General features: G+C 35.4%; 1 pseudogene; it reads right to left on the bottom strand.

Annotated features, from left to right (window-relative positions):
* Nucleotides 1-8843: 8843 nt before the first annotated feature.
* On the bottom strand, nucleotides 8844-8957 carry LOC118657251 (annotated as a pseudogene).
* Nucleotides 8958-9699: the final 742 nt, after the last annotated feature.

The raw sequence follows: 9699 nt of genomic DNA on the forward strand, positions 1-9699 counted from the left end.
TACATTAAAATTAGACAAAATGCTCAAATCAAACCCTTCAAACAACAGACAAACCGCTAAGCAAAATATTATTTTGCAAAAGATAAGACACAATTGATCAATGTTCTCAATTTATTATTTTAAATCCTTCTTCATGTAAATCTCATTCTAAATTGGTGTTTTTTAGTATAATGCGCATTGAATTTGATCTAGTACTACATCAAATGAGAACTTTTTATTTACAATCTTTTTCCAAACATTATTGATCAGCTTATGAACACTGTGGATCAATATTTTCATTAAATGTTTATACAATTATATCAGAAAATATTATTCACTTATAAAAATAAAAACAGGAGCCACAGTACTTTATTTTTTATAATCATTTTCACCTTATTAAATGATTCTGCAAATCCTTTATTGTCTTTTCAACAATAATAAATTTCATGAGCTCCACATGCCAGGAATTAGCTATGGTGTTGACAGATTGTAAGCAGGGCTTTGTGGAATAAGCAGCAATTCTCTGCATCTCCAATTATTTGTTACTATTACATACAATAATAGGAATTCCAAAGAGCCAGAATTCTAATGTGAGCCACAGAGAAGAAAACATTTGATTGAGCTACATGGACAATGACAAATACCACATTTTGGTACTGAATTTTAATAACTAGTCTAATGTCCTACTTAACTGAAAAGTCACTTTGGCTATTGTTTGATATGTCTTTCAAATAGTGTAATTGCATTGGCTAATTCTGTGTACCAGACACCGTGTGAAGGCTACATACTAAGCAAGATACTAAATCTCCCTTTCTCTATAAGAATTAGACAATTTGCCTCCTAAATATCTTTAGTTATAAATGCACCACATATTTCCCCTGATATATTCCATATAGATATATAGATATAGATGATATAGATATAGATAGATATAGATATAGATATATAGATATTCCTCAACTAGCACAAAGCCATCCTCAAGTCAGCACTGAATACATATTACATCTTACCTGTACACTTGTCTGTCTCTAAATCTAGACTTGGTGCTCTTCATGGGTAAGTACAGTACTTAGCATAAAATTCAGTGTCCAGAATAAAAATAATCTAAAATAACATAAAGCTTAAGCATAACTTTATTTTGTTTTGTGAAAAAAATCACTATTTGTCATCAGTTAAACCTTTTTCTATAGCCTCAGAACCACAATGCATTAAGGCTGTCAGTGACAATTTCTTGACTTTATAAATTGAAAACACATGATTGAAAGTTAGCTATTGGGTTTAGAATATAACACAAAAACCTGATGATCATTTTCCCTCCATTTCATATATGGACAAACTGAAGAGCAAAAGATGAATTGACAAATAAAATGACAATTTATCAAGAAAAGTTGACAAATAAAATGCTTCAGCACTACTCTTTATCTTGATTCTTGTGTTGTTCTTAATTGGGGGCTGTTGTTTTAAAGGGTAAGCTTTCACTTCTATATGAAATTACATGTCTACAACTCAACTTCCATTTGTCATGATTAGAAAATAAATGTTATCTTCTTTTAAATTTCTGTGTGCTTTTATCTTTGTATTTATAGATGCAGTTTACTTGAGAAATTTTTTAAATTATCATTTCCATTAGTTGAGTTTTCAGATAACTATAGGCAGCATAGTATTTAACTAAAGACCCTGCTTCTTTTGATGACTGAGGCTTACAGACATGTGACCTTACAAAAGCCATTTAAACTCTGATCATAGGTTTTGGCAGAGCTTGTGTAAAGACATTTTATCTGCTCCGCTTAATATATACGACTGTTGTGACGATCAAATGAGATAATTCCTATGAAAACATCTTTGTAAATTTATAAAATCTTCTGCCCACATAAGGTAAAAAAACACAAAATAAATCCCCCATAAATATATTTTTAATTATTAGTAATTTTTTTGAGATGGAGGAAAGGAATGAGAGAGAGAGAGAGAGAGAGAAAGAAGAAGAAGAAGGAGGAGGAGGAGGAGGAGGAGGAGGAGGAGGAGGAGGAGGAGGAGGAGGAGGAGGAGGAGGAGGGGGGGGGGGAGAAAAAGAAGAAGAAGAAGACGACGGATGACACATTGATCACTTGCCTCCAGTATGCACCCATACCTGGGATCAAACTGCAACCTAGGTGTGTGCCCCAATCAGGAATCAAACCCGTGACCTTACAGTGCACATAAACCCCCTTATAAATACAATGCACAGTTTTTTATATTATATGTTTGTGTAACTAGTTTGGGTACATACTAAATTTATGACCAGGAGTAAGATTTTCATGTAACAGTTGTGTACTTGTTGGTCCTTGTAATTAAAGTTTCCCCAAAGGCCTTGGAATAAGGCTCTGCAGATTAATAACCTAGTTTGCTCTCCCATGTTGAGGCCATGTCCCTGCATTGTGACCCATCCAAATTGCCTTGTCTTGCTTCAATACACTGAATGTTATCAAGTAAATGACATAGTTTATTGTCCTAGCTTTCCTATGATATTCTCTTCCTGAAGGTTTATAATTTCCACGTTTTTATCAAAATATTGGGGCAACTTACACTCTTCAATGTTTGAGTTGATTTCACATTTGTTTTTGTGTTTTTTTTTCTACTAAGTTAAAAATGAGTTTTTAAAAAGATTCATATATAATAAAATTTTACCTGGGGGATATAATTTGTCAGGTTTCCCATTTCTATTTATGTTAAACAGATACAATTGATTTGGTCTATAAATTTTAGTATAAAATCAAGAATAAGATTGTAAATAATTTAGCAATGTAATTTAAAAATAGTTTTCTGATAACTTCCTTTAACTAAGTTTATTATAATAAATAAGCCAAATAACTTGCACAGTAGATTAGATACTTAAAATTTTATTTTATGACAATAATGAAGAATATTAGAAAATTATTATAATATTATATTTTCTTCAGATTAAAAAAAAGCTTACATTTAATATAATGGCAATTCTTGCAGTACATAACATGAATTTACTTATTTTTCAAAATATATTAGAATTACATGAAATTCACTGGCAGCAACTTTAAAATGGAGCTGTTTTTACTGATTGCACTTTCAAAGTAGTTTTATGTATTATTATAAAATATGTAATAATGAAAATGATAAATACTGGAAAACCAATATTACAAAACTGTACAGGATAGATCTAGTAACAAAATCTGCATCAATTGAGAATTAACTCTGAAAGGCCAAACTAAAATATGAATTATGATATTGTTTGAGTCCTGAGTCAAGAATAAGATTGTAAATAATTTAGTGATGTAATTTAAAAATAGTTTTCTGGCAATTTCCTTAAACTAAATATATTATAATAAATAAGCCAAATACCTTGCACAGTAGATTAGATACTTAAAATGTTATTTTATGACAATTTAGAAGGATATTAGAAACTTATTATAATACTAGAGGCCCAGTGCACAAAATTCGTGCACTGGGTGGTGGGGGTTCCCTCAGCCCAGCCTGCCCCTATCACAGTCTGGGAGCCCTGAGTGGATGTCCTACTGATGGCCAGTCTGGCAGCAGAGGCTCGGAGCAGGCGTCCCGTGTGTGTGTGTGTGTGTGTGTGTGTGTGTGTGTGTGTGTGTGTGTGTCCCCACTGGGGGTCTGCCCCCAGCCACATTGGAGGCTCAGAGTAGGCACTGTGTGTCTGCTGGGGGCCTGCCCCCAGCCATACGATGGAGTCTGGGAGCAAGAGCCCCTCTGTGTTGATCTCTCAGGCTCCTGGCCTCCACTGCATGTTGTACTCTCCCTTGAGCTATGGCCAGGATGGGGGTGCTGCTTGCAAGCTGGGCTTTCCTGCTCCAGGATCGCCATTGCGACGGGGGAGCAGGCCCAGCTGGGGGCTGCCCTCAGGCCGGGCTTTCCTACTCCCTGATCAGGTACAGCTGGGGGCTGCCTACAGGCCACACTTTCTACTTACCGATGGCTGGTTCACCACAGAGACCCAGGACCCAGCGGCACTTTCCTTCTCTCCAATAGTCATAGGGTCCCGGCTGGGGGCAGGGCTTAGCAATGCAGGGCTTACGCGGCACGGGGGTCCCAGCTGGGGGCTCAGGTGGCACATAGGAGTCCCGGCTGGGGGCGGGGCTTATGCCCCGCTGCCCAGGGCTGCACATGGGGCCCGGATGGCAGCTTGTGCTGTCCCACCCTGCCTGTAGTATAGGATAGAGGCCTGTGCATGGGTGGGGGCTGGCTGGTTTGCCCTGAAGGGTGTCCCAGATCAGGTTGGAGGTCCCGCTTGGGTGTCTGGCCAGCCTGGATGACGGGCTGATGGCTGTTTTTAGGCTGCCCGCACCCCCTTTAGGGTGGGGGTCCTCACTGGGGTGCCTGGCCAGTCTGGATGAGGGGCTGAGGGCCGTTTTCAGGCTGGCAGGTGACTGAAGTTCCCAGCCTCTCCTTTTTTTCTTTCTTTTTTTTTTTTATTCTGGGATTTACTTACTTTCTATGCCTGTCACTGGAGCTGAGAGCCGGCTTTAGCTCTGAGGCCAGCTCCAGCTTGAGGCCTCGGCTGCTGAAAGCAGATATCTGGGCTTTGTTTAGCTTCTATAATTGAAACTCTGTTGCCATCACTACCGCTCTAAGCTCTGAGCCCACTGCTGGCTGAAAGCAGCTATCTGGAGCTTGTTTAGCTTCTATAATTGCAACATTGTTGCATCTGGAACTCAGAGCTGGGCTGCTGCAGGCCGGGAACCTTGGCTTCCTCCTTCACTGGAGCAAGCAAGCCTCCTGTTTGCTTCAGCTGCCTGGCTGCTGGACGCCATCTTGGTTGGCAGGTAATTTGCATATCCTGCTGATTAGCCAATGGGAAGCATTCGGGGGTATGGTCAATTTGCATGTTTCTCTTTTATTAGATAGGATTTTCTTCATATTTAAAAAGCTGATATTTAATAATATCAGCATAAATTTTTCTGGCTACCTTTCTTCTGAGGCACATAAAGAAATTTTTTTGGAATGTGGAGTCTCAGGATCTCTGCTTTCTCAGATCTGACAGAGATTTGTAATATGAGGATCTCTAACTCTTTCTTTCTCTCTCTCCCTTTCATTTCTTTTTCATCCTCTCTCTCCCTATCCCCAATGATTATAATGTGCAGCCTCATTTGATAACTACTCATCTAGACACCAGATAAAATATTAAGCTTTAGAACAGTATAATTACTTTAATTATGTAATTGATATGTAACTTTCAATTTAGTTGTTATTTTGTATAATGCTGGGTTACCACTCATGCCTCAGAATCGATGAGGGATGAGATAAACCCAAAGTAAATATATCCATCCAGGCAAGGTTACAGTCAAAGGTCTCTCATTAAGGTTGCTGGTGAAATTTAGTCTCCATGGAATAACATAAAATACCCTCAAGTGTAAATTTCATCTAAAATATCTAATTTTGTGGGAGTTTTTTTCCAGCAATATTGATTGTGACTAAAACATGATATTATATTTCCCTTTCTTTAAAAGCCAACAGCAAAAAAAAAAAAATGAATAAATAGACCTAGAGAATGAGGAAAGGAAGGATAATATTTGAGATTCTCAGACGTTTCCTGATTTTACAGGTATAAAAAATATGACAATTTTAATTGTTGACACACCCAAATTAAATTTAACAGTTTATACTAACATTGTCCATCAGAAAAAAATGGGCTCAATTTACATGTAAGTGTGCACCAATATGTTCAGAAGCATTTTTAGTTACAGTGAAATAGTAATAGTATTTTGAACATGATATTTAATTAAATATTTGAACATTATTTTTAATGTGATATCTAATTAAATCAAACTTTCTGAATTTATATTACAAATTCTTCGGGCACTTTAGATCTCCCCAATAGTTATTTAGATTTTGTTTGTTTGTTTGTTTGTTTGTTTGTTTACTGACCTAGAGTATTTTGAAGGTATCATTAAAAACAATTACAACAAAAATAAAAGGAAAAATCTCACCATCAAAAACAATTCTTGCCCAAGGAGATATAACAAAATATTGTTAAGAGAAATGTCAGAGAGTTTACTACCAATATTTTCTTCTAGGAATTTTATAGTTTCAGGTCTAACTTCTCACTCTTTAATCCATTTTGAGTTTAGTTTTTTAATATTGTATACAAAAGTGGTCTAGTTTCAGTTCTTTTGGCATGTATCAGTCCAATTTCCCCAACACCATTTGTTGACTAGACTGTCTTTACACGACTGTATGTTCTTGCCTTCTTTGTCATATATTAATTGACCATATAGATGTGGGTTAATTTCTGGGTTCTCTAATCTGGTGGATTGACCTATGTGTCTGTTTTTAAGCCAGTGCCATGCTGTTTTGATTACTATAGCCTTGTATTATAATTTGAGAAAAGGAAACTTTTGGTGGCAATGCACATTGGTGCAGCCATTATGGAAAACAGTATGGAGGTTCCTTAAAAAATTAAAAATGGAATGGCCTTATGAGTCAACATTCCCATTTCTGGGTATAATCCGAAAGAAAACCCAAACACTATTTTGGATAGATATATGCACCCCTTTCTTAATTGCTATGTTATTTACAAAAGCCAAGACAGGGAATCAACCCATCAATAGATAAGTAGATAAAAAAGCTGTGGTACATAAATACAATGGAATATTACTTGGCCATGAAAAAGAACAGAGTTTTATCATTTCCAACAGCATGAATGAATCTAGAGGATATTATGCTAAGTGGAATAAGTCAGACAGAGAAAGACAAATACAATATGATTTCACATATATGTGGAATCTAAAAAACAAAGCAAACAAAGCAGAAACAGACTCCTAGATACAAAAAATAAACTAATAATTGCCAAAGGGGAGGAGGGTTTGGGGGATGGGTGAAAAAGTGAAGGGATTAAGAAGTACAAATTGGAAGTTGCTATATAGTCACAGAGTATAAAGTACAACATAGGGAATATAGTCAATAAGGTTGTAATAGATATGAATGGTGCCAAGTGGGTACTTGAAATATCACAGGAATCATTTGGTAAGTTATATGATTGTCTAACCCAGTGATTCTCAACCTTCCTAATGCCGCAACCTTTTAATACAGTAACTCATGTTGTGGTGATCCCCAATTTCATTGTTACAAATTGAACATAATTAAAGCATAGTGATTAATCACAAAAACAATATGTAATTATATATGTGTTTACAATGGTCTTAAGCGACCCCTGTGAAAAGGTCATTCAACTCCCAAAGGGGTCGCGACCCACAGGTTGAGAACTGCTGGTCTAACCACTGTGCTGTACACCTAAAACTAATATAAAATAATATTGAATTTCAACTGTAATTTAAAAATAACATTAAAAATTATAACCACTATCAATAAATTCTTAACACTATCCATGTGGCATAATAGAATAAATATACTTATCTGTGGCCTTTGTTGTAAGACTCAGCTAATCACAGATAAACCACACTTAAACAAACCTGTTACTATATTGATAGTTTATACTTATTTTCAGCATCCAACTAATTATGAATTCAGACTTGCAGTGTACTATAGCATTGCTCCTCAGGCCATTAGTGATTTTAATTATATAAAGGTCTTCCAGCATCCAAGGGCTAATTAATTTTTAACCCAAATATAAATTAAAGAAAGTTGCTCATTAATGATTAATATTCCCATATTTTATCATTATATAGACACTCATGTATATTATGCATTTTGTTTCTAAGTAAATAAGAAATGAATCAGAAATGTTATCTGCTATTCTGGCAAGTTTTTTTTTCCTTTTCTCTTCTGATAATTTTGTCTTTTTGCTATCATTCAAGACCGAATAAAATAAACTGTGGGTTTATTTCTAGGATTGCACTGTGACTATCAAAATAGGAGCGTTGTCCCTCTCCTTTTGTTTATCTGGTTTGAAAACCTTGTATTATAATATAAACTCCCGCCATATACACACTTTCAAAGTAGATTTTAAGTTAAGTTCTCGCTGCATTCTCTTAGATAATTTATTGATAAAAGTAAGATAAGCAAGAAAAGCTGCCACCGCATAAAAGTAGTGCTTTCTTTTCCCAACACTGTTTTAGGTACAACACTAGTACACATAACATTTAACACTTCAACTGCTTTTAAGAGTAGTGCTCAGTGGTACTAAATACATGCATATCATTGTGCTACCGTTACCATCATCCATCTTCAGAACTTTTATTCAACTTATGAAATTGAAACTCTATGCCCATTAAAAAAACTTACTTTCCATTCATTCTTTCTCTCCAGCCCCTATCGTTTTGACTGGTCTATGTAACTTATATAAGTGGAGTCATACAGTATTTATCTTTTAGTGACTGGCTTTTTCCACATAACATAATGTTCATTACATCCATGTTGTACTATGTCAAAATTTCCAAACATGCCAAGCTTGACCCCACCTCAGGACCTCTGTACATGCTATGCTTCTATCTAAGATTCCTTTCCTCAGACTCTATGATTGGATAGCGCTGTCTAGCATCTGATTTTTAATTGTGACTTTCTCAAAAAGACCTCTTGCTTACTCACACTCTACCCATTATCTTGTTTCATTATCTTCATAGCATTTCTTATTTTAAATGAAGTGTATATCTATGTGTGTTGTAACTTACACCTCCCTTGTTAGAAATTAAAATCAATAGAAGGAAGCTTATCTTCTTTTGTTTCCAAATGTATTTCAGCATTCTAGAACTAAGTATGAGATATAGAAGTTGTTAAAGAATAAAATTTATTCAGTGAAGTAAAGGCTGCTAACCTCAAGCAATGTTTTTAGGATAGAAGAAATACAGCAAAAAATAAAAATAAAAAAGGAAAAGAGAAAGAAGGTAAGTTTGATAAACTCAAGAAAAAATAATTATTTAATCAATTCTTGGTCTAGTAGTTGTTAGTACTAACTTGTAATAAAACATTATTCATCAGCTCATATAATGGTATTAAACTGATAAGAACAGATACTACACTTGATCTTAGCCAAAAGGCCGAGAAGCGATATATAATGGTATTAAAGCAGTGATTTTCAACCAGTGTGCAGAGAGAATTTTATAAACATGACATACCTGACTACTTAGGGGCACTGACCTTTTTCCCTTAAGTTGTCAAATAAAAAAAAAAAAATTACAACTGCCTATACAATAGTCATCTTATGTGAATCAAAATTATACCTATTTTTTGTCAGATAGGCAAAAAATATATTTTTGGTGTGTCACAGCATTTCAGTACATAAGTAGTTGATATGTCCCATGAGATGAAAAAGTTTTAAAACTGATGTATTGAAGAGATCTTTTATCCCATTTTCCTACAATCTTAGTGAATACATTTAACCCTTTGCGGTCCAATGTTATTTTTGGAATTCAAAGAGTCTGGTCCAAATTAATTGATGGGATTGAATGTTGAACTTTTTAATGTTCTTATTGCTCGACGTTGGACATGCTCCTAGTGCCCGGTCTGTCAAGTCAGCCTCCAGGTTGGACCGAAAAGGGTTAATGGACTCATTCATCCTGATTTGTCTAGAGAATAAAGGTATTATAATTTTGTGAGGCTATGTAAACACATGCAAATGAAATTGAGGTTTGAAATTAATGTGCAAATAACTGGTCTCAGTCACTTGAATATATCTGATGAAATGTGATGGAATGAGGAGTTACAGACAAATCAGAATTTCAGATCTGGAAAATATCTTTAAGCTTCATGTAGTAGATTATCTTTTCTTCTCTGTTGCTACTGAAATAATAT

Source organism: Myotis myotis, unplaced genomic scaffold (assembly GCF_014108235.1).
Source record: "Myotis myotis isolate mMyoMyo1 unplaced genomic scaffold, mMyoMyo1.p scaffold_m19_p_5, whole genome shotgun sequence".
NCBI lineage: Eukaryota > Metazoa > Chordata > Mammalia > Chiroptera > Vespertilionidae > Myotis > Myotis myotis.